Source organism: Vicugna pacos, chromosome 12, assembly GCF_048564905.1.
Source record: "Vicugna pacos chromosome 12, VicPac4, whole genome shotgun sequence".
NCBI lineage: Eukaryota > Metazoa > Chordata > Mammalia > Artiodactyla > Camelidae > Vicugna > Vicugna pacos.
Window position 1 is genome coordinate 29,529,079 of NC_132998.1, and position 26,103 is coordinate 29,555,181.

At 38.0% G+C, this 26,103-nt stretch overlaps 1 protein-coding gene across 25 annotated transcripts in view; it reads left to right on the top strand.

The window, feature by feature from the left end:
• Window positions 1-26,103, top strand: part of PAH (phenylalanine hydroxylase) — a 361,485-nt gene that overhangs the window by 206,713 nt on the left and 128,669 nt on the right. For 23 of the 25 annotated variants that reach the window (XM_072973153.1, XM_006205894.4, XM_072973150.1 and 20 more), the window contains 3 exons: window positions 826-921; window positions 13,919-14,177; window positions 20,473-20,565. The gene's annotated coding sequence lies outside the window, so the exon portion shown is untranslated. Of the gene's footprint in view, window positions 1-825; window positions 922-11,474; window positions 11,515-13,918; window positions 14,178-20,472; window positions 20,566-26,103 lie in introns of all 25 variants that reach the window. The other 2 variants (XM_072973147.1, XM_072973155.1) reach the window with 2 other exon arrangements.

The following is a 26,103-nucleotide window of genomic DNA, read 5'->3' on the forward strand; positions in this document are numbered from 1 at the left end:
TACCATATGGAAATCATACATCCTAGTTTGTCCAGGGTTGAGCTAGTGTACCTGGTTTACATCTACCATTCTAGTATAATTATGCATATATCCTCTTTCACTCTCATAAGTGCCCTGATTTTAATGATAAATTCTTTGGTCACTCATATTAGCATGTGACATTGGAAAAAATCATTTCAACTTTTCTGGCTGCTTTTTCTCTATATAAAATAACATAGTTGAACCAGATAGACTCTGTCTTACCTTCAGCTTTGGTACTGACTGTTCCCTGTTTCTCAATGTCTTTACTCATTCCTTTTGTATCTCCTTGCCAACCTTCCCACTAGGAATGTTAAAAAAAAATAGTGACAACATTGGAAGAGTTTCTGTAGGAATGAATTAGATTAGGGGAGGAGAGAAATATATTTCAATTAGCAATAAGAGTGAAGAAGACTTATATTTGAAGCACAATGCAAAACATATCCAAGTTATTATGAAACTAATAAGCCAAAAATAAAAATTGTATAAATGTGTCAATGTACACTGTAATTTTGCAAAATATCCTTATGAAACTAAAATTATAATTAAGAAAACTATTGGATTGTTTTGTAATGTCAGATTTACTGACTAAATGGGATTAAGAATCAAAATGAAACTGAACTTCTCAAAAACAACATCAGAAGCTAAAAGATGATGGAATAATGCCTATAGAATTAGGAGGGAACATTTATTTTCAACCTAAATGTCTATACCCAGAAAAACTATCATTTGATTGTGCGTGGAGAATAAAAAGACTTTCAGAAATGAAAAGTTTTACTAAACTATCTCTCACGCACTCTTTCTCAGGAAGCTACTGGAGGATGTGTCTTAAAAAAACGAATGATGAACTAAGAAAATAGAAGATATGGGATCCTAGAAAAGAAGGTCCAACACAAGACAGAGGTAACAGAAAACCCTATGACTATCTCTCCATGAGGAAAGATCCAAAACTATAGCTCTGTATCAGGCCTAGAGAAAACTTGTTCAGCTTAGAATGTTTTAGGAGACTCTGAGAGCAATCTATAAGAAGATGAAATGTATAGATTACTTAGTATGTTTGAATATATTCAGAGGAGGTTTACACAACTTGGGGAGATTTTGAAGTTAAATTAGTGGCTCTTCTATAAATATCATTTGCATAAATATAATGATTAGTAAATATTTCTACAGCCTATAGGGTATGGGAATCGTACTTGTGTGTGGTGGGGAAAAGAGATATTCACCAAATATGAAGTCAATAGATAAATAGTCAAAACTGAATAATCAGGAAAGAGGGGATAGCTCATTGGTAGAGTACATACCTAGCGTGCATAAGGTCCTGGGTTCAATCCCTAACACCTCCATTAAAAGTAAATAAATAAATAAACCTAATTACCTCCCTCACACACACAAAAACTTTTAAACTGAATAATCAGAATGTAAATATATAGAGAGAGGTACACCATAGCATAGTAATGTGTGCAGACTCTTCAGTCAGAATCTTTGGGTTCACATCCCACCACCACCAATTAATAACCATATAACCTTGGGCAAGTTGTTCTACTTATCTACATCTTAGTTTTCTCATCTGATAATTGGGATGATAATTATCTATCTCATAAGATTGTTATATGACTAAGTTTCTAATGTGCTTAGAACAGTACTTGGCACATAGCAAGCAACACAGATATGTTGACCATCACGATAATATTATTAGAGCCTTGGAAGTAAATACGAAAACAATCAACTGAAAAAAGTAGAAATTGATTGTGGGAAGAAGAGATTGATGCAGTAGAAAGAAGAGTGTTGCTTTTCATACCTTGGAGAAATTTGATTTTTTTTTTTTAGTATATGTTCATGGATAACTTTACAAAAAGAACAAAAACAAAAACAAAACCCTGAATTTAAAGTGATAGGAACCATATTCTTGCATTTAGCCAAGTTCTGGATAAAGCAGCTTTTGTTCAGGTGTTTGCAAACATGATAAATAGGATAAGAAGAGTGCACAGTATTTCAGACCACTTGTATTAATCATGATGCAGACAATAAAGACATACTGAGCTGATTTAAATATAAAGGTATTAATTGAAAAGGCATTGGGGAGCTCATAGAACTAATTGGAATGCTGGAGAACTAGGCATTAAAATGCATGGATATGACAGGAAGCTATAAAGCCATAACTGCATTCTGAATCACATCACATACCATCAAGTAAGGATTCCCACGTTGGCCACCCCTGGACTCTGAGCACTCCAGTTTACCCTGATGATGCTGGAAGTCATTATGGGTATGGTTGCCAGAACTGTCCCTGGAAGTCAAATGCTGCTGCCGCCCGAGTCTTGCCAGAAACGATTCCCTCCTCCCACATTGCTTTATATCATCAACCCCAGTTCAGATCATACCCCAGTGCATAAGATTAGGGACAGGGAGGTGGGGAAGGCAGGTCCTTCAATTTTTGTAGTAGGAGACAGGCTCTACTTCCCTCCAGAAGCCATAAGATGGGTTCCCACTTGCAGAACTGGATGAGGTAGACTGTTAATCATCACTTATATTCAGTCATCTCTTATCATAGGAGAACTGTGTTATTTACCCCCATTGACTCAGGTTTAGCAATGTGACTAACTCTGGCCAGTTAAGTAGGAGTAGCAATGACATATATCACTTCAGGACAGAAGCACTAATTTCTCAATTTACTTTTCCTTACCTCTGCAAATACGGAAGTATGCTAAGATGAGGTTTCTGTCAGCCTTAATCCCTAAGTGACTGCAGTGAGTAAAGCCTCCTTACCAACCTGTGATGAACATGTAGCATGAGTGAGAAATCAATGTCATTATTTAAAACCACAGCAATTTGGGGAATTTTTTGTTACTGTAGCTTAACCTTGCCTACCCTGACTGATGGTGGATTCAGCTGCTGAGTGGTCAAAAACATAGCAAATGCTCACCATCATCCTTGTCTGTATAGCCAAACATCTTGAAACTTGTCCAGCCATATATAAACTTCCTACCTATCAGCTAATATCTATAAGCACATGTGTTCTTATGTGATTCCAAAAAAGCTGTTCTTGGCTGCCTTTTGTTTGGCCTTGACCTGCATTCTTTTAGATCTTACCTAGTATCTGCCTAGTTACTATCCCTTTTCTCTGTTTCCCACTCCTGCCTGTTGAACTCAGCCCTGATATTTGGTTTTCCCAAAGCTTGACTCTGAGTTCTTTCAGAGATAAAGCAGTGAACAAAACAGACCAAAATTCTAGCTCTTGAGAGCTGCCATCCTAGTGGAGAGAAAATCATAGAGGAGTATATAATAAATACTGTAGCAATAAAGTAAGCAAGTTAAGAACAGTAGAGAATTCTGTGGGTATGTGGGAACCGATAGTTTCTATTTTAAGCAGGGCTGAATGGGATAAGGCCTCATTAAGGAGGTAACATTTGAGCATGAACTTGAAGGATTAAGGAAGTGAGCCATTTGGCTATCTGGAAGAAGAGTATTCCAAGTAGAAGAAATAGGCAGTGCAAATTTTCTGTAAAAAATAAAAGCGTACTTAAAAATTTTTAAGAACACCAAAGGGGTCTTTATAGGAATTTCTTTCTATAATATATATGGGTGCTTGTTTTCTTTGATATAATTTTTTTCTAACTTAAATGATGCCACAATTTGGGATTCTGTTTATGCCTTTGCTGATAAAACCCATAGTTCGTTTGTGTCCTTGTATAAGAGAAAAGTTTTAGCTCTGTTTATCTAACTTTTACATCAGTGAATTATTTGACCATAATAATGCCAGAGATTGGTGTGGAGCAACTTCTTCTCAATCAATTACAAATTATTCTAATGATCCACTCACATTCTTTCTTGGAAGTCATCAAAAGTCCATATTTGGCTTTGTTACTAATATCCAAAACAACTGTGACAAAGACAGTAATCTCTGGATGAATGGAAGATGTTTCAGTGTTTGGGTATCTGATGACCATTTTATAAAAACAGAAGAAGACAAAGGCAATGCAAAGATGTGTTCGCAGATGTCTTCACCTCCTTTGGGAGCAACATGAGGAAGCACATTGGAGCTGACCTCAGTTTTCAAATCAGATATACATTCCTATAGCTGAGTTGTTTGAAGTTTGCCCTGTGTGGTTTAGTGTGCAGTATAAGATGTCAAATAAAGCATAGTATAGGATGTCAGTGTCCTTTGGACAAAGCAACTTATGAATTTTCAGCAGAAACAAAATTACATTCATGAGAATAGAAAACACCCACCGCCAAAAGCAGGTCCCTTCTTGTCTTTAGATCAAGTCCTTTCAAATATTTTGAAATTAAAATAGATCATGCAAACAATACCTATAATCAAATTCTCTTCCCCAATACCTGTCACTCCTTACATAGAAGTTAACCTGCTAAGGGAATACATACAAGTTTTTCACTTTAATGGGGTAGCATACACCATATATGAAGCATAGTACATGCAGGCACCATACGGGTGATTAAATCTAAATTTTGTTAGAATAAAAACACTTTTCCATTGTATTTCACTATTAAATCAGAATCCCAGGAGACCTCCCAAGAGATGGAAGTAATAGTGAGTTAACATGGTCACCTAGGTGGTAGCACTGGAGTTGAAGAATAGCAGCAATACCATGTCCCTTTGTGACTGCTAAAATCCTGGAATGACAGATTTACAGTGGAAGTGAAATGCAAAAAAAAAAAAGTGAAAACCACGTAAACATCGATGCTTTGATTCGTGCTAGCTGAATGACTCTAGCCAAATTCATATCTCCTCTAAGCCTCTGTTTTGTTAGCCTAGAAAATGGATGTTAATCTATCAGTTACTAATACTATGAGGATTCAGTGAGTTAGCATATGTGAAGTACTCGAACCTAAATAGCAATAACTGCTGATTTCTTCTCCCCTTATTTTACAGGTGAATAAACAAATGCCCGTGTAGTGTGTCAGAGAATTGCGCGAAGTTAGTCATCTAGTTTAAACTCTTAATTCAGTGCCCGTTACGGTGTAAATTATTATCATCAACTTTTTCTTGGTTTTTGATTTTCATCCAGTTTTGATTTGCTGTACTGTAAGGGCAAAAATGAGACTGAGTCAATACAAATGGCGACTGAACCAATGGAAGGGACTATTACAGACTGAAATCAGAATTTAGATTCCTAACACTGACTTCGGGATTAAGATGCAAATGGCCAAATTGCATCCCTTCCATGATGCCAGTGACACACCCCAGGGAGGCTCACTTTCACCCTCACTGGATTTTAGTGGGTCCCAAATTTGGAAAGTTGTTCTTTCAGTCATAAAGTGATCACATGGCACTAGGAATCTCTCCAGGGATTCTCTTGACTTCCTGTGGGACTTAATCCAGAAAACCTCCACTCAAGGCCATATAGTCTGCCCCTTTATCACTAGCTGCTAGGTGGCCGGCTTGCATTAACGTAGCACATGGAGTAAGGACGCAGGATCTGGGGTTAGCTGCCTGGGTTCAAATCCAGTTCCACCATGTACTTGTTGGGTAACCTTGGGAAAGTTACTTAACTTCTCTGTGCTTTGATTTCTCCACTAAAAACTTAACTCCCTACATGTAAATTTTCTAGAAGAGTGCCTGAAACCCAGGAAGCAGAATGTGTTTGCTGTTACTAATATTATCAGGCTTCCTCCGAAGTGTGAGTCTATCCTGACTTTTATAATCTCCAATCCCAAAATACTCTTACCTTTCTTCTCTGTGGGTTGGCATTTTACAATGCTTAATAGATGTTTTCTACATGAGGTACTCCAACTAGCAATTTAAATTCAGTGCCTCCAGATTTGTAGAACATGTTAATTACATCTTCAATTATTTTTGAAAGAAGGAGGGCATAAGCAAACAGGCAAATTCACTTCTTCGTATCAACCCTAATAATTTGATATCAAACTGAACATACTTAGAGCAAATGGAACTAGAACAAAGTGCCAAAATCTTCTTGCACACAAATTATATACAGGTGCAGATTTTATTTTTCCAATGTAGAAATTTAATTGACAGATATGAACAATAGTACATCATAGGCTCTGGGATCAGACAACCTGGGTTTGAATCCCAGTTCCATCATTTACTATCCATGTGACTTTGGAAATTTTCATTAACCTTTTACCTTAGTTTCCTTATCTATAAAATGTGGGTAATAATTATAACTAAAGATAGGGTCAATATAAAATTAAATGGGTTAGTATTTGTAAAGCATTTAGCACAGACTTTGGTATATTGGAGTGCTACATACACATTTGTTCAATTATGTAAACAAGTGTTAGGTATCATCAGAATGGCACAGTGTGACCAGCATAAAATAGAATGAGTCCAGTGAGAGATTTTTTTCCATTTAATTCTCCCTGGGCTTTCTCCTATATCATCCATCAAGACCAAAAGAGACCAAAAGAGATTTTACCCTTTTACTGGAGTCACTGAATAAGTCCCTTTTGTGACCTTGCAGAAATGGTCCTGGATTCGGTTCTAGAATGAGTCTGAGAAAGGATTCTCTGCCTTTAGAATAAGCACACTCCCAGGCTTCATAAGCTTAAAGGTACACAGTGGGCTTGAGTGGTTGATGTAACAGTGACAGCCCGTATTTTTATGCCTCTTGCCCTCATCTGATCACACAGAACGTTAACTTCCCAGAAATAACCCAGCAAGTATCCTTATAACGCAAGGTCTGACTTGTGTTTGACAAGTTTGCTTGTTATTGATGTGTATTTTAAATATGCTGATTCCTTGAAGACAACCCAACCTTTGGAAATTACAAAGATGTCTCAAAGTATTTCAAACCCCACCTGTCCCAAACCAAACTACTTCCCTTCCCTTCCTACTCCCCTAGCTCCCTTGAGTTCTCTGTGCTCCCTGTTCAACATCTCACACTTTGTCTTTACCCACTCCTGCATCATGCACAAAACCCTAACAATTATGCTTCTAAAATGTCCTGTAATATTCCCTCTCTCCCATAGCCACTACTCTGACCAGATCTTCCATTGTTTATAAATAAGGTGATTCTCCACCCTTTGGATACTTTCTCTTAGAACTATAACTTTTAGCTCACAGCTCCTCATCCTTCAGTTTTATTCAGATTATCTCTCTAAATGCAACCTTACCTTTCATTTGCATACAGGGAAACTCGTTTATCTCAATTCTACTTTGTTGTAAGACTTAAGGAGGGTTTCAGTCTGTCAGGGGATGTGCATAGAAGGAGAGTGTGGACTATGGTGTTAGCTTTCATTGGGAGATCAAATCCTGCCTGAGCAAAATTAGCTACATCAGCTTAGGCTAATCTCCTTACCTCTGTAACCCCCACTTTTCTCATCTCCAAAAATGTCTATGATCAAGAACCCTCCATGAAGGAAATAAAGGCACTTGGAAATAGAGGGCTTTGGTTAGGGAGAGGGAAAATATAATTGGTGAACTTAGCAAGATTTTCACTCCAGGAGGGGCTGGAAGGCAGCCTGGAGGGGCTCACACAAGAATGGAAAGTGAGGAAGTGAGAAAAGCAACCCTGCCTTTGCTTATGTAAAGCTTGGAAGAGAAAAAGGAACTGGAAAGAAGTTGATTCTCTCAGGACACTAGAGCATACCTCTAGGCCGAGAGGCAGAAGCTGAAAGAGAGGGAAAGGGAGAAGGAGACTAACTGAACCAGGTCTCAGAAGGGCAGGAAGAAACAGATTCAAGGGCTTCCATTCCCTGAAGTCCTTGTCACTGATAGGGTGTCCTGGCCTGACACCCAGAATCAGGAAGCTAGCCTGCTCACACTAAATGCTGATGGCTTTTTATGACTGGTTTTGGCTGTTCCCCTTTGTGCTTGAACATAAATATTTCTAAAAGAAGAGTATTTATATGTCATGTGGCACTAGTTGAGTCCAAAGGAAGTTGAGAGAAATAAAATGGACAGTATGTTTCCAGATCTCTGGGGATAGCGTGCTGTGGTGGTTGTCATTACCTTTCCTGAGGTCATCTCTCCAGGGACTCAGGCTATCCTGGCCTGAACAGGGAAGAGGAATGTTAGTCTTCATCTCCTTAAGGCTCATAGACCGTTCTTGGAAGTCTTGAACTTCGAATGTAACCAAAGAGAGGGCTGCTGGCGTCTTTGAGAAATGAACTATCTGATCACCACCTCCTCAGAGCCTTTTCCAACTGGGAGCATGGTTAAGATCTAACTTACGCTCTGATAATTCATTAGAATTAATTGTTAATTGTTTCTCTGGCCCCCTTTAGCATCAACTGGGTAATTTTGTTTTGTTTTCCTCGAATTTGCTTACCTCAGCTCATCACTGGTCATTACAGGATACTTTCAGTTTTATCTTCTTTCCAGAAAAATTGTCCTTCTCAAACCTCTGACGGAAACCCATTAAAAGTATATACAGTATATAAGTAACAAATGGGCTGATTTAGAAAATACTTGATTTTCAGTATAGGAAACAGCGTGACTTAAAGGGAAAGGCGGTGGAAATGAGAACAGACCAGTTTTTAAGTCTTTTATTTCCTTGCATTTTTAGGCTATTTGTAGTATGTCAAAAAAAAAAAGCCATTTCTAGTGTTTTTGAAAGCTGGAGGAATTCACATGAATTGATTTTCTAGAGCCTTGAAGCTTGCTCTTACGAGATTCGAAAACAAGTTTATATAAAATTTTGACCATTTGTTATGAAAACCTTCCTAGCATATATTATGTTTTCCTTCCTTGATATGTCATGTAACTGGACCTCTAATCTTTCCTTAATGGCTAAGATTTGTTTATTCAGGTCTCTGCAGGGATACCCCAGAGCTGATGAGTTGTCTAGACCTGCTTACCCTGGCACAGAATGGCCTCAGGTGGCCATGCTTTTTGAGCCCTTGTGGCTATTCTGTATAGGATTTATCTCTTATATACAGCCATCAGGACACAATAAAAAACATTTACTCTCATTTTAAACATAATTAAAATTATTCGGTCATCTGGATTTCTAGCCTGCAGCAGATAAGGGGCTATTGCTGTCCCAGTGTCTGTTTCTGGCAACAATCCCATCTAAATCTCAGCTCAAAATCCATATGGGCTAAATACAAGGCACTGTGATAAACACAGCAATAAAGGTAGTTGTGTCTGAGAATTATGTAGCATTTTATAGAAATGCATCCTGCTTCTTTATTCCTAACACTATTTGGTCCCCACGAAAACCCAGTGAGAAATAAAAATAACGCTTATTGAACATCTGCCGTGTACCAGGCACAGTGGTAAGCTTGTTATATTCATCATTTCATTTACTCATTCAGCAAATTTTCACTGATTGGTTACTCTGTGCCAGACCCTGTTCTAAGCCCAGGGAATACTACAGGGAACAAAACTTCCTGCTCTCGTGTAGCTCATATATTTTAGGGGAGTGACAGATAACAATCAGCCAACCAAACAAATACATGGAACATCCAATGGAAGAACTCTGGAGAAAAAGAAAGCAGGGAAGAAGGTAGGAAGTGCCAGGGGTGGAGGGCGGGAGCTATACTAAGCAGGGTGGTTAGGAAGGATGCACTAAGAAGGTGACACTGGGAAAAGAATTTAAGGAGATCAGAGAACCACCCAAAGAGATTACCTAGGGAGAAAGCATTCTGGTCAGAGGATATAGCAAATACAAAGTCCCTGAGGTGGGAGTGAGATTTCTGTCCCAGGGGCAGCAAGGAGCCAGTGTAATTAAAATAGAGTGAGCAAGGAAAGAGTAGTAAGAGGTGGGGTCCTAGATGGTAAAGGGCCATTGAAAGGGTGTTGGTTTTTATTCTGAGGAAGAAGAAAAACATTGGAAGGTTTTTGGGCAGAGGAGTGGTAAGATCTGGCTATGTTTAAATAGGACTCCACTGACTGCTGTGATGAGAACGAACATAGGGAACAAGGATGGAAACAGAGAAACTAGTTAAGAGGCCATTACCTTAATCCAGGAGAGAGATGCCAGAACCTTGGACTTGGAGGGTGATGATGTAGATGAGAAGAGCCAGGAATCAGATCATTTTGGAAATCTAGAGTCAAAAGAATTTGTTGATGGATCAGATGTAGGATTTGAGAGAAAAAGTGGTCAAGGAACACTCCAAGGTTTGTGGCGTGATCAATGAAAAGAATATTTCTATTCATGGAAACAGCAAAGATAATGGGAGGAGCAAATGTGGAGGGAAAACATGAGATTTTTGTTTTGGACGTTGTTCACTTTGAGATGGCTTTTATACATTTAAATGGAAATAACAAAGAGGCAGTGGATGTATACATCTGGAGTTTTGTTTTGTTTTTTTCAGATCTGGAGCAGGTGGGAGGGAATTGAACTACAGGTGGGAGAAGAAAAGTTAGCTTTGGAGAAAGAACATTTCTTTTTCCCCTAAGAGAGTTGCTTATTATTAGGAGAGGCTAGGTGAGAATACAAGGAAATAATAAGGCAGAGAAGAGGGAACATGGGGGAGCTCGTTTCAGGTGACCTCAGACTTGTAGATAAAGTATTCAGCAAGTGTTAGGAACACAGTATAACCTCTCAGGCAGAGTCTCCAAATATGAAGCAAAAATGCAACTCCTAGCACTTACTGCAGACATCATTAATCAACCACAGCACTCTTCCCTGCTGATCCCAGATGCAGTCCCAAACTAGCAGTCCTCAGTTCAACACTTCTTGGTCCAATCAGTTAGATCTTGAAATGAAACCAATTGCCAGATCTACTCCTGAGTGAGCTCAAAGCTTCCCCCTTCACTCACTCAACCTTGAAAAAGAAAAGAAGCTCTGATAAGAATCAAGTACAAAATGGAGTTGTCATGGACACAAAGCCAGGCTTCCTTAATAAAGGTGGCACTGGGAGTGGGAGTATAGAAGACATTATAAACAGAACTGGTTGACAGCCTTTTTCCTCTGTATCTTCACAGTCTTCTCTATCCAGTGGAAGTGGGCAGAGAGATTGCCTCCCCTTAAAAGGTCAACTGGGAACCTGTTTTTCATTATTTTCTTGAAATCTTGTCCCTGCTTTAAGCAGATTCATTTTAAGAGGCTTTGAGTCCGGGCCATTTATCCTTGAGCATATATAAACGTGCAGTTAGAGGAGGCAAGAAATTCTTCTGGACAGCTCAAGGAGGGCTTCCCAGAGAAAGGACATTTTGAGCATTTTTCATGAGGTGGACCAATGAGAGAGGAAAAGGCTAGACAGAAAGGATGCATTTGAGGACATGTGCAAGGATGGGGAGAAAGGAGGCATCAAGGAAAGGTGGACCCATCACTGTAACTGAATTGCAAGGTATGTCGCACAAGGTGTGCTGTGGATTGGAAGCACATAAGCAAAACTAGAGAGGTAAATTGTCATCAGATTTTTTAAAATATATCAAGGCTGTGATCCGGCTTGCAACAGGTAACTTTTTCAAAGCTGAAGAATGGCAAGAACATATTTTTTTTTTACAAGACAAATATCCACTCATTTAAAGTCTTAAGATAAGCACTAGAGCTTCACATGTTATTATTATCCCCCTTTTACAGATGAGGAATCTGAGGCATCAAAAGAGAAACCTGATCCAAGGTAACCCAGATGGTGATTGACTGAAATCAGAATTTATAGTTGGGCCATCTAGCTTTATAAGTTCTTTGGGACAAGACCCATGAGGGATTTTTTATTTTTAATACTCCCCCCGCAAAAAGTCTATCATGGTACCTGACATATCTCAGGCACGCAATAATCTGCTAATATCAGCTGGAGACCTCTCTGTTTTACTTTAACACCCACAATCATCCTCCTCAATATCCTAAAATAGCCTTAGAGCAGTGTTTTACCTTGGTGATCAATGATGAGAGTCCTAGGAAATTTTGGCTGAGTGTTCAGTGCACACTAGGCACAGTGTTAATCTCTTAAAGTGCATTAACACATTCAGTCATCAAAATGGCCTTATGCAGTAGCTATCCATTTGTAGCTAAGGCTCAGAAAGGTTATATAACTTACTCAGAGTCACACACTAAGTTGCAGGGCTGGGATCTCCCCCAAAGTCTGGCAGCCTCCAGCATCTACTCCTCACCACTCCCCCCACTGCCTCCTTGCAGGGATGCTCCTGCCTTTGCAGGCCCCAATGACAGCTTGCTTCCCCATGGGTCTCCATAGTGGAGCATAGATTTGCTAGGCTTCGGCTGGGCTGTTTTGTGCAGTGACCAAGGGCACACATTTTGTTAGACATTCGGCCTGAATAAGGGGCTCAGGCCTTTAGTCTGTGGCTGTGGAACAGAGAAAAGCTAACTGACCCAGAAGGGGATTGAACTTGTGACCTAGATTTCAGAGCACCAGGCTCTAACCCCTGGGCTGCAGACACCACACCTCCAGAGGGCTGTTTTATGAGAGCCCTGCCTTGCATCTTAAATCTTGGGTCGCTTTTCCCCGACGCCCCCTCCTCATTGCTGAAGATTAAGAAACTGAGGTTCACGCAAGAGTAGAGTGAGAAGAAAATAAATCGTGATTTAAATTCATGCCTCTGGATGCGTTGCTTAGCCCACTGAACCCCTCTTTCTTCATCTCTGCCACCTCCATTCTGTGATTTATTTCAGGCGATGGCCCTCTGTGTATGTGTAAAAATCCTCCTGAATGCTTTCCCCTGAGGGCAGTCAATGCGTCTCTCTGAAGTTTAGCGCCAATGCTGATGTGTGCAAAGGGATGAAAAACGCACATTTTCAAGTCTCCCCAAAGCTTCGAGCCAAAAGAAAAAAAATAGAAAAAAAAGTTGTCCATTCCCCTTTTTCAGCCCTCACACTTCAAATGCTAATGAAAAGTGTGTTGTCTTGGGCCGTGAATAGGTCTAAAATGCTCTGGTTTGGAAGTATTTGCATACCCTCCTGAATAGGGAGGCAGCCAGCAGACAGGATTAGCGCTACACATCAACTCCTCCGAAAAGGAGCTGACAGCACTGGAGAAAATTGAGTGTCGGCAAGAGCCTGACTGTAGGATGAAGGGGGAGAAGTATCTTCTCCAGATACTCATCCTTTCCTTTCTCTCTTGAATAAAAAGAAAATTAAGGGAAAAAAATGCGTAGAATAAGCAAAAAAACAAAACAGAAACATAAACAAAAACCCCAAGTAAGGGAATTTGCAAAAAAGAGGGAAAAACCTTAACCTATCACTCAAAAACCACTTGTATATTTTTAATTGGGTAGTTCACCACATGCATGCAATTTTTAAATGGTTGGAATTGTTTTGCATTTTTGATGTTCATTTGACATTCTATAATGACTATTTTCTTTTAAATTTCTACGTAGCTTTATAAAATTTTAATTTTATTGGCTACTTAATCTTCTTTTGTTGTATAAGAAGTTTTTCTCTCTTAGTTACAGTAAGTATCTTCCCTGCTTGTGGGTTTTTGAATCTGTTGAGTTATGTCCTTAGGATAAATCCCTTAGTGGTTTTTTCAGGCCCAAATGATAATGGATTTTTTTTATGTTTTTCTATGTTTTTCTTTATAGCTTTTTGTATAATTTATCCTTTGTGAATTACCATTTTAGAAGGATATCGGAAGTGTGTGAATTTTTCAGTTTCGCCTCAAACATACAATTTGTATGAATGTTAATCTTTAATGAATGTTCAAGTTTCTAAAGTCTTAACTTTTAATATAATTCAACATTTCTAAATAGATATTTTTGTTAATCAATTTCTTTTATTTCCATTTATATGATCACGAGCAAAGATTTCAAAAAATTTTATTTGTTTATTTCCCATTCGTATTTTCCCACGGATAAACTACCTGTTCTTTGCTCATTTATTGAGTGGGATGGACTTCTTTTATAAACTTGAATGAGTCTTTGCGAATTTTAACATGAGCACTTCAGATGCAAATGTATTGTTCCAGTCTGTTGCTATTTTATTATAGTTTCATTCTTTATTATTGTAAAAGTACTTTCGACTCTTTATATTTTCCAACCAACCTGTTTTGTGGTTTGTGATCCCAATAGATATTTCGTATGAAACAATGAGCTGCAGTCCAAAGGAAGACAGTGGATCAACTTACCCTGAAACCATAGGTGGAAGAAGCAGAGAGGGCATGAGACTGCCGTGAGGAGAGAATTAAACGGAGCACATCTCCAAGCTCGGTATCTTGGATCCTATGACATACCTGCCCTTCTTGTCCTCCTGTAGAACTCAGTAGTCACCAGTCCATTGGTTGATTACAGGGCCACCTGATTTACACTCTCAAGGAATCCTGCTTTCTAGGTAAGGATGGCCAGGCCTCATTTCTCTGCCCATCTTTTTGCTAACATAACTTAGTTCGTATGAAAGAAGTTAACCATATTGCACTAAAGAACTATTTCTTGCTGGTAGTGAACTGCAGATTAAAGATCCTTCTGCTCTCTAATACCTAAAATAACAGCAAGCCACGTGCATGAAAAATGTATTCGATTTATGACAACCTTTTGCCATTAGAGCTTTAGAGATTAATCAAGGAAACCGTTCAGTACTTAAAAGTAGATTAGTTAGGCATCTGTCATCTCCTTTTTTGAGTTTTAGAATTGAAGTTTCTATCAGGGAAGCTCAGATGAAACAGGAATTCATTTTCTTCATTGTGAAAATCACATATATGGTTGCTTTAAAGTAACATTATCCACTACTGAGACAGCTATGAGGAGTTCTGAAGTCTGTCCCAAGAGATCTTTAAAAACAAGACAGCTACATACAAGTTTGTTAATGTGTAAGTGCAACTTTTCCTTAAAAGAAAAACCTTATTTGAAAGCTTTTAAAAACCATTATCTTTTGACTTAGTGTATGTCATAAACTTCATGCCCTATAATAGCTTTTATTTATTTTGGAAATTTTCTGAAGAGGCTTTTTTGTTTCCTTGTTTACCTTGAACCAAGAAGGGCTATAAAAGGAGAAAAAATGCTAAGTGTTTTTTAAAAGCTCTCTCTACCTACTTACCTATCTCTCATCTCCCTGGTCTGTCGAGTGTGTGCACATCAGGACATATTCACTGAGCACCTAATATGTTCAGTGTTTTCTCCCACATACTTCAAGCACGCAAGTAGGTATCTCTTGCTCTCAAGGAAATGAAAAGCTAGATTATAATGGTAGTATTTGCTACATACTAAATTAGTGGTGAAGGCAAGAGGTCAAGAGCAGGGCAGCTCAACATGTAGCACACAGGCTGGGACCAATACCCCAAATGTTGGTTCTGGTCTGAGGTGATATAAATTCAGAAACTGAAGATAAGCATTTAGAAACTTCTATAGAAATTTGACAGAGTGATTTTATGCTTATTGAATCTCATAATTATGTCTTTGGCCTTGTATTTTGTGTGGCTTTGTTTTTTTTAAATTCCTTTTTCTAGTGATTTTTTTAAATTATATTTTTGAAGAACAGAAGTAGATGAATGGTAATTTAACAAACAAGCCTGGTCCTTCACCCTGAGCATACACACACACACGTATATACAGACATGTGCATATATATATATATATATGTATGTAAGCAACCTGTCTGCAGAAGATTAGAGAAATACCCTATGGAAGAGCATGCATGTGGATTCCCCTTGTCCTCAGTTACTGTCAGAAAAGAAAGTTCTTCTTTTGAAACCCTGCCTCTTCTGTCTGTCTCTAAGAAATCTTGTCCCGCCTTTGTATATACAGAGGCTGTCATCTCTGGAGCTGTTGGTGTCACCATTCAGTCTTGAGGGTTTAAAGCCAAAGAATGAAAGTCACATTTACTGCTAAAGCACAGATATCTTATAAAAACCTTGAAGAATCAACTATACTTCCATTTTTTTAAAAAAAGAGAAGAATGCTAGAAGAAAAATTTAGAAGATATACTGTCAAAGTTTGTTATATCATTTCCCAGACATTTGGGTGGAGAAATCACCCAAAGGGCAAATTCCCATTTTCATATTTGCCCGACAAACTTCCTATAAAGCTAAAGGAAAATTATTAAAAGTCCATACCTTTATAAGATATAATATAAATATATATTATAAATTGTACAAATATATATTATTAGATATTATGAATGTGTATTATACATTTTGTTATATTACATATACCACATTATTTTATAATGTAGATTATATGTGATACAATATGATTAATTATATCATTTTATAGATTATTAATATTAATACAAGCATAGATTTATGGACTTTGGGAGTTGAAAGAGATCTTCAAGTTTCTGCCAGGCATTTTGCAAAATGGAAATATTGTGAATAGTTAAAGAGAAAAAGCCTTCTGTGCTTAAATAAGTTTGGATAGCTTTGTGATAAATGAAGTTCCTGCTGCTGGATTTCTCAGAGCCTTTATTAATATTTTCTGAACAAGAGGCCTCTGCATTTTTGTTTTGCTCTGAGTCCCACAGATTATGCAGCTAATCTTACTGGAAAGGCTTAACTGTGAAGGGAACTTTGCATAGTACTTGAAGGAGGTAAGAGGAACAGAGGCTATGGGAGGAAGAGCATCCCGGTCAGAGGGACAAGCAAGTGCCCAGCCCCCAAATGGCAGCACACCCAGTGTGTTATAGGCACAGCAAGGAGAACAAGAAAAATGAGCAAGAGGGGAGGAAAAGCAGCTGAGATGGCAGTGGTGCAGGTTGGGGCAGAGAAGGGAGGACTAGCATAGGGCTCTGGAGGCCACTGTAAAAATTCTAGCTTTTCTGTGACTGGGAGGGAAACCTATACGAGGGAGGTTTTGAGCAGAGGAGTGACACGATCTGACTTACTTTCTAACAGGATTGTCTTTGCTTCAGTGTTTAGGGTAGATTCCAGCTGGGGTGTGAGGGTGGGGAGTGTGCAAGGAGAGCATTAAGGCCAAAGCAGGGAGAATCACTTCAGGGCTGACACAAACAAATAGAAGTAGAAGTAGCAGATGGTCAGTTTTCTAATCTTCCTTTGTTTAGTCAACTTTTAGTGTGAATTGTGCAAGATGCCTTCACTTCCGTGTCCCTATGGACCTCTGTTATAATCCCTACTACATTATTTTGAAACTATCTGGATACATGATCTGTACTACACTGTATGCACCTTGAGGGTTGGGACTGTGCCTTTCAATAGCTGGTTGAAGGAACTTGGTTCTGTTGCTTACCAGCTTTATAACCGCAGACAAATAAACGGTTTCACCTCCTTGAGCCTCAGTTTCCACATCTCTAAAAAGAGGTAATACAACTTCTTCCTTGGATTATTAGGAGAATTAACTATGCAGCACTTGGTACATGTTGTATATGATGCTGTTCCCTCTTCCTGGAACACTGTTCACCAGATATCTGCAAGGTAAATTTTCTTATCTCCTTCAAGAATCTGCTTGGATATCATCTTTTCAATGAATATCCCATTTCCCCAACCATCCTATTTAAATTGCAACACCCTCTACCCCACCCTGCCTTCCCAATTCCCCTGTTTTGATTTTGATTTTATAGCACATATCACCTTCTAACATACCACAAAATTATTCATTATGTGCTATTCACTAAGCTAGAAATTTGATATTTGGGACTCAAGGGAATGCTAGTTTAAAACAGCTTATGTCTGCTTACCTATTTGACCACTTGCTGAAGTGTGACATTTACATGTAATGCCTGAGGTTGGCTTCATTTGAAATAAGTCCTTGAACACTACACCTTCTTAATTTTTGTTCCTGAAAAGCTAAATGAATACTTCCCAACAGACTGTGTGTAGGGTTATTTGCAAATGTTTGTCTCAACATTCTAGCGAGCCTGCCACTTTTGGTCATGGCTAGGTAGTTCCTGTATGACAAACCTTCCTGGAAATAGCAGCATAAACTCTGGAAAGAATATAAGAAACAATTACCTGAAGGCATTACTAAAATGGGCAGAATCTGTAGGGGGATTGACACTAGAGAAAGGAAATGGCACTGGGTGTGTTTTTCTGTCTTTATGGCAAGCCACAGTATTACTGGCTTGAAGAACTAGAGGACAGATTTCAGAGCAATTATAAGAAAGAGGGAGAGTCCCTGGATGAATAGAACAGGAAGACAGAGCCATAAACTCTGTGTATAAACTTTGATCAAGTCTCTGGCTGAACTCTAAACTATACATGCATAGTTTAGGTAAAAACTCCCAATAGTGCATCCAAAGCTAAAAGAACTGAACTAAAATTTCAGCTGGTGCTCACTGCAGTGAGACAAAATTTTGCAGCTAAGTTCAGCCAAGTTAACTGATAAAACAAACAAATAAAGAACAATACTTCTCAGAGGAATATAATACTATCAAGAGTCTAGACTATGTATTATTCACAATTTCCAGGATACAACTCAAAATTACTTGACATTTTAAGAAACAGGAAAATGTGACTCATAGTGAAGAGACAACCAATGAAAACTGATTCTAAGATAACACAGATTTTGGAATTAGTGGACAGTAATTTTAAATCAGCTATCATCTTCATAATCTGAAGGACACAAAATATTAGCAAAAAAGAGAAGCCATAAAATTCAGATGGAAATTTTATAACTGAAAAATGTAATATATGCAATATAAGTCACTGGGTAAGTTTAACATCAGATTGGAGATGAAAACAGTTAATTTGAAGATAAATGAATAGAAATATTTCAACATGAAAAACAATGATAATAAAGATTTAAAGTATGAGCAAAGCCTCAGAGAGTTGGAAGACACTATCAAAAGGTTTAATATACATGTAATTGAAGTCTCAGAAGGAAAGGAGAGCTAGAATAAGACATAAAATGTTGTGAAGAAATAATGACTGAAATTTTTCCAAATTTGATGAAAGACGCAAATTTATATATGTAAGAAACTCAGCCAATACCTAGCAAGATAAATAAAAAAATCATATCTAAGGATATTATAGGCAATTTTATGAAAACCTAAAATAAGAGAATATCTTGAAAGAAGCCAGATGAAAATGACACATATATACAGAGGAACAATGATTGGAATGCCATTGACATCTCATCAAAAATAATGGAGACCAGAAGATAGTAGAATACTTTTATAGCACTGGCAAAAAGGCCAATCCAGAACTTTATATCCTCCAAAAATGTGTTTCAAAAATCAAAGCAAAATAAAGACATTTTCAGATAAAAGAAAACTTAAGAGGATTTATTGGTAACACACATATGCCACAAGAAATGCAAGAGAAAATTGTTCAGGCTAAAGGAAAATGATGTCAGATAGAAATATTGACTTTTGGGAAATAATTAAGAGAACTGAAAATGAGAAATATGAGAAAAACTATGAAACATTCTTCCCTTTACATTCTTTAAAAATTTACCTGAGCTGGGGGAAGGGATAGCTCAAATGGTAAAGCGCATGCTTAGCATGCATGAGGTCCTGGATTCAATCCCCAGTACCTCTTCTAAAAAATAAATAAGCCTAATTACCTTCCCCCCGGGGGAAAAAAACATTAAATAAACAAACAAACAAAATTTACGTGAGTAACTACAAATTTTAAACATTGTAATAAGCCGTTAGTAAGATGTTCTCTGTATTATAGTGTTAGTAACATAACTACCATAGTGTATGTAGGACGGCTAAATTAATCTTTACATATGTACACATTTTGCATGAAGGTGCATTAACTCATAGTAGACTATAAAGTGTGAAGGATATCTGTTGTAATTCATAGTGAACACTAAAAAAATAATGCAAAGAAGTATATCATATTGAAAAAAATCATTGCCAAGACCATTGTCAAGGAGATTTTTTCCCTGTTTTCTTCTAGGAGTTTTATGGTTTTAGGTCTTGCATTTAAGCCTTTAATCTACTTTGAGTTAATTTTTGTGAGTGGTATAAGGATCCAGTGTCACTCTTTTGCATATGTATATCTATCTTCCCCAGCACCATTTATTGAAGAGACTATCCTTTCACTATTGAGTATTCTTGGCTCTCTTGTTAAATATTAGTCAACTGTATATGCATAGGTTTATTTCTTTCATCTCAATTCTGTTTTGTTGGTCTATGTGTCTGTTTTTATGCCAGTATCATACTATTTTGATTACTCTGGCTTTGTAACATAGTTGGAAGTCAGGAAATGTGATATCTTTTTTGTTCTTCATCCTCAGAATTACTTTGTTGGGGGCCTTTAGTGGTTCCATATGAATTTAGGATTGTTTTTTCTATTTCTGTAAATGATGCCATTGGAATTTTGATAGCAGTTGCAGTGAGTCTGTGACTTTGGGTAGTATGGATATTTTAATAATATTAATTCTATTCCATGAACGCAGGGTGTCTTTCCATTTATTTGTATCTTACATAGTTTCTCTCATCAATTTCTTATAATTTTCAGAGTACAGATCTTTTACCTTCTTGGTTAAATTTATTCCTAAGTATTTTATTATTTTTGATGCTATTATAATTTGGATTATTTTCTTTATTCCTTTTTTCAGGTAGTTTATTGTTAGTGTACTGAAATGCAACTTTTTTTTACATTTTTTTTTTAATTGAAATGTAGTCAGTTTACAATGTTGTGTCAATTTCTGGTGTTTAATGTTTAAGCATAATGTTTCAGTCCATACGTGTACATATATATTCATTTTCATACTCTTTTTTATTGTAGGTTACTACAAGAGCAGCTGGTTTTTGTATGTTAGTATCTGTGCCTTTGAAGGAGCAAACACCTCTTCCAGCCTTTACAGACTGGTTTTGGCAGGTAAAGTCCTTCTGTCAGTTCCCTGGGCTGATGGGGTAACCTCTAGAATTGCAGTCATGCTGGATTGGAGCTAGTTTCCATGCTGCCACTAGGTCCACAGTGAGGTCTACTGTTGGAGCAGGCTTGTTACCAAGGGCTAGGGTGGGCATGGATCCTTGCTGGTCTCTGGGTGGGTGGGACTGCTTCTAGTTCCTTGTTCAGTAGGGTAATACAGGAATAAATGTCCACTTCAGGGTCCACAATTGGGTCCTCAGTCAGTGGGCTTATTACCAGATATGCAGACAGGTGTGGCTTCTGCCAGGTCCCTCTGAGGGCTCCCAGGATCTCCAGGGGCACAGACAGGAATATCTTTTACCAGGTCCCCAAAACAGCAGGACTGCTTGCGGACTATGCCTAGAATAGTCTGAACCCTCATTATCGGAAGCCCTTTCAGAATATACAGCCTGAGCAAAGTGAGTTTGCCCCCAGAGGTTCCTGGATCATAGCTGAGAAGGGCTAGAGTGAGTTCATAAGCCACTTCAAGTCTACAACTGGGACCAAGTTCTGTATGCTTATTACCCAATACACAGGACTCCCCCGAGTCCCTTGGTATATGGTGTTGATGCCAGGACCCAGCCACATGGGCTGTGGTTGAGTCCTCGGGGGTATGGAGCTGTTTCCAGGTCTGTAGCCAGGACCAGGGTTGGTGAGTTAGCCACCTGGGTGCTAGTCTGTGACCTCAAAATGGCTTTCCTTGGTCTTAGACTTTACCTGGGCTTCATAGTCTCCTACTTGGATTACAAAACTCCCACAAAGGCACTTTTGTCCATAGATGGAGGCCAAATTATTGTTGTTCAGAGGGTATAGAAGAAAGAACATCTTATTTGGTCATCTTGCTTTCATCGCTCTCCACAACCTTGGTTTCCTGATCTAACCTTTTCTATGGTGTATTAGTCAGGTTTATCCATAGAAGCAGAACCAATATACTATATGTATATGTATGTATGTATATGTATATATGTATATATATTAGAGACAGAGACAGAGATTTATTATAAGGAATTGACTCACACAGTTATGGAGAATATCAAGTCCAAATCTTCAGTGTGAGTCAACAGCCTCAAGACTCAGGAGAGCTGATATTACAGATGAAATCCATAGGCCATCTGATGGAGAATTCCTTCTTGTTCCAGAAAGCTGGTCCTTTTGTTCTATTCAAAACTTCAACTGATTGAATGAGGTCCACCCACATAATGGAGGGCAATCTGCTTACTTAAAGTTCGCCAATTTAAGTGTTCATCTTATCCAAGAACACCCCCAAGTTGACACATAAAAGTAACCATCACATATGGCCACCTATATCTTCATTGTTTTCAAGAGTCTTGGTGTCACCTGGTAACAATATTTGCATTATTCCAAAGTCTGGTGTCAGCATGAGGGAAGAGACTTGGGCCAGGCAGGGCTGAGTTTAAGCTCTCTGAAACTCATTTGCTTTATTGGTATGATTAAAATTAAAATGTCCTTCAGATATGTAGTTGCTAAAAAGATTAAAATATTATACACTTAGCAGAATATCTGGTCCATGGAATATATTCAAGTAAATATTAAATCCTTTCCTTCCTTATTCTCAGTTTTCTATAGTTTTCATATGCCAAGGATATTATCTTTAGATACTTGTTCTTTGTCTTATTTGGGGATTCGTTAGCTGCAAATTAATAAAAACCTGTTGAAATGCGCTCAACTAAAAAGAAAAGTGAGGAAAATGAGGACTGTTATAATGTTATAAGAGGCACTCTTACGTGTTTCCTTAAAAGGGAAATAAGATTTAACTGAGCCTCACTGGGAAGGAACTAGGGACTGGACTCTGCATCTGTGATATCTGCCCCATTCATTTCTCAGTGGAGTCACTTCCTCTGATATCTGCTTCATTCATCACTTCTGTTCCTCATTTAATTTGGTTTGCATCTAGTTTTGGTCAGAACTGACTCTGCTCCAGCTTGGCATGACCTCAGTTCTCTCAAGAATGAGAGTTTGATTAGTTGTGGGCCATCCAATAGACTTCCTGACACCAATGCAAGTATCCATTCTGGTCCATTCAGGACTGTATGACATGCTACAAGCACGGTCACTTAGTTTTGCCTGCCAAGGAAGAGGGAGATAGAAAAGAGACTTATATATGTAAAAGCCCCCCAAAACATGTTGACCATTGTTCCCTCACTTTCCACCTATCAAATACTGGCAATTTGTTTTTTAATTTCAGGGGAATAAGTACTCTTTACTCTCAGAGAGGTTTTCTTCTCCTTATGCTTCCCCCAGAGAAGAAAATAGTTTCCCCAAGAGAGGAAAACAGAATTTACCCAAGCTGAGATAACACCAGTTTATTGACCCTCTTTTGAATAAGATATCTTTTAAAAACCGTTTGTGCTTGACATTCTCCTAAGAGACCGAGCCTGTGGGCTTACTTTCTTACTTACTGCCATAACACTCAATTTCATTATGTCATCTTGTCATTGCTACACATAATCTCAGGAGGCCCTGGGAAATCGGGCCAGGCTGAATGCTTTGCATTCCAAGCATCTCCTTCTCTTCTCATCAAAGTATAACTCTGATGCTCTTTATACAAAATAACCAACCAAAGATGGTTATGACCACATGGATAAAATCAGATGAAGATTTAAGGTATTATCAGGTCAGTTTTATCAATTTCAACAGCCGGCCCAGATAATTAGTGCAGGGAGAAAAAGATCTTCTTTACTCAAAGGCTTGTCTTTTGTGCTCAATTATTCATGTTAGAGCTTCATACCTTCCCTTTGCTTGACGAACCTGTCTGTGTTTTCGTGAGCCACAGAGCTCAGTATCTAGGTAGCTTAGTAAAATTTCATCTTTAGCTACCATTTTCCCTGCGATGTTCATGGGTAGAAATTGTTCATTTTAAAGTATACAAAGCCAAAATTGAATATGGCATTTTATTGTTTGAGACCAAAGGTTGCATGCAAAGATCTGCATACTATGCAAATACATTTTTAGTGTTTCCACATAGCCTTTATGAAACTTGGCAACCCCCACCAAGCCCTCAAGTAATGTGCTTGTGTTTGACATAGGTTAATTCAGTGAATGCTTTACTTCTTTTCTAAAGGCATGTGAAGCAGTCACTCAGAGTGGCCAAGTGCTGGTGTGTTATTGACACTGCCATAACACAGTGTAATCTTACTCATTTATCAGTTTTCACTCAGGAGGACCTGAGGCTGAGCTCATTTAGAGACTGAATTATCTCTGGCCCTCAGAGCCAGATGGCAAGTTTCTGTGAAGGTGGGGGAAAATAGCTTCCAGGCATTATTGGAAAGTAATCTCCACACCTGCCATGGTCTATGGACCAGACTGATAAAAACAGAACATACTACATTCCTCCCATCAACACACAGCCCCAAACAAACACCCCACAGCCAGAACCAAATTCAGCATGAAATGTAGATGTTATCGCCCCCTGTGCTTACAAGTCCCATTGGACCCAAACTCTCTAAAATACTAATTCTATACTTTAGAAAAGAAAAATTGGGTCAGCTATCACTTTCCTTCCAGGTGCTTAAGTAATACGTCTTTTCTTCTTGTCGTTATGAAACGTCATGTCAAAGACAGAGAAGAATGAGAAACACTCATGTGTACATTTACCAGAGTATTATTAAAGAGAAGGAATTACTTTGCTTCAAAGGTAGAGATTTACAACACCTGTATACTGTTTCTAAAGGGGATAATAAAAGGTTTGGTCAGTTCTACTTATACTTTTGGGGTTTTTTGACTTAACATGTGTATGTTAAAACACACACAATGTATCTGTAATGTATGAATTCTATATATCCTGCCTGCCCCTTGGAGTTATCAAGAGAGTGATTCATTCATTTTCTCAGTTAGTAACTATGTTTGGTTGAAGGGATACAAAAATGGAGAGGATGTGGTTTAGTTTATAAAGGAGTCCATCCTGGAGAAAGGATTAAATTATGTAATGATATGGATAGTAACTCATGTTGTTTAAGAAAGTTGTCATTGTGCTAATACGTTTTCATAATTGTGGACCTTTTATTTTCTACCCAAACTGGTAGATATAGGCACTTTCAGAATTATTGGAGCAAGATGGTTTATAGCAGACATATGCTGAGTTGGCATTTTCAATAGTCTGTCTATTAGAATCTTACTAATTTTACATGAATGCTTCTTGTTTTCCTCTGACTGTATTAAATTAGTAACGAAGTAGTGCTAGAGGTATTGGAGAACATGGGCTTTAGAGTCAGCCAGACCTGAAGTTGACGCTTGGTTTTACCAATAAATCACTGAGTGACCTTGGGAAAAATATCCCATAAATGCTGGCCTTTATTGTCCTTATCTACTAAATGGGGATGGCAATCCTTAATTCTCAAAATTTTTATGAGTTAGATATGATTCTGTATTTAAAAGCGCCTAAGAGAGTAAGTGGTTCAATAAACAGCAAAAATAAATGATCAGATTTTGCTCCATAGAAAACCTGGTCATTATAACATGACAACTGAAGGCCTCAGACAAATTGATACCTTTCCAAGTCCAGCTCTAGGGAATCATTTCAAAGACATGTTAAATTTTTTTAACTATGTATGAATCTCCTAGGAGATTTTTGTCATATTAAATAAGTCTAGAAAGTCATTCATATGACATCCTTCTCAGTCTGCTAGGGGAAAACAAAATGTTAAATCCAACAAGAGGATGAGGACTTCAGGCTGCTTTTTTTTTTTTCCTTCCAAGAGGGATAGCTCTTAATCAGAGTTCATTCTCCATTCAAAGTAATCTGTGAAGACTGGCATGAAAATGCAGATTCCTAATTGAACAAAGACAATTATTTCCAGATTGAAGTACAGTGGTGAAAAGCTCTGTGCTCCAATTACCGTCAGACTTTTACTTCAAATGGGAGGCTGAAATCACAGATGAGTTAGCCTTAATTGGGAGAAATGGCTGAAATTGTACTTTTAATACCCTACTGTAACATCGTCTATGTAGGTCATCTTTTTTCATGTATACATGACAGAGCCCTGTTTATGTCCATTTGGGACAGCAAGCTGTAATGGCAAGAGGGATAGCCTTTTTTCAAACAAAGGTAAAAGCATCTCAAAGTTAATCAGAACCATAAAACAGTATAGCTTTTAGATAAAGGAATACAAGAGTACGTTCTTTTTTGTAACTATGTGTAAACTCATAGACAGACAAGAAAGCCTAACTCAAGATAGTGTTAGTTCAAGAAAGGTTTTCCTTGATCCTAACTATCCCTTCATAATATATCCACTTAAAAACTCTCGGAGAGTAGCCCAACTATGAATACATGGGTCCCCCCAGATTAGGGTAGGTCTAAAAGATTTTTAAAAGATTGAAAGAAAGACAAATACAATGGATAGATGAAGTCTGTGATCCTCAAACAATCAGCAAACACCCAAGGAAGAAGGAGGGCCTGTGTATGGTTGAGTCAGGATGGCAGAGATTAGGATATAGAAACGTTGTTAGTAAAGATTCCTCTGCTAATTTTCTTCTTTCACATCAGCT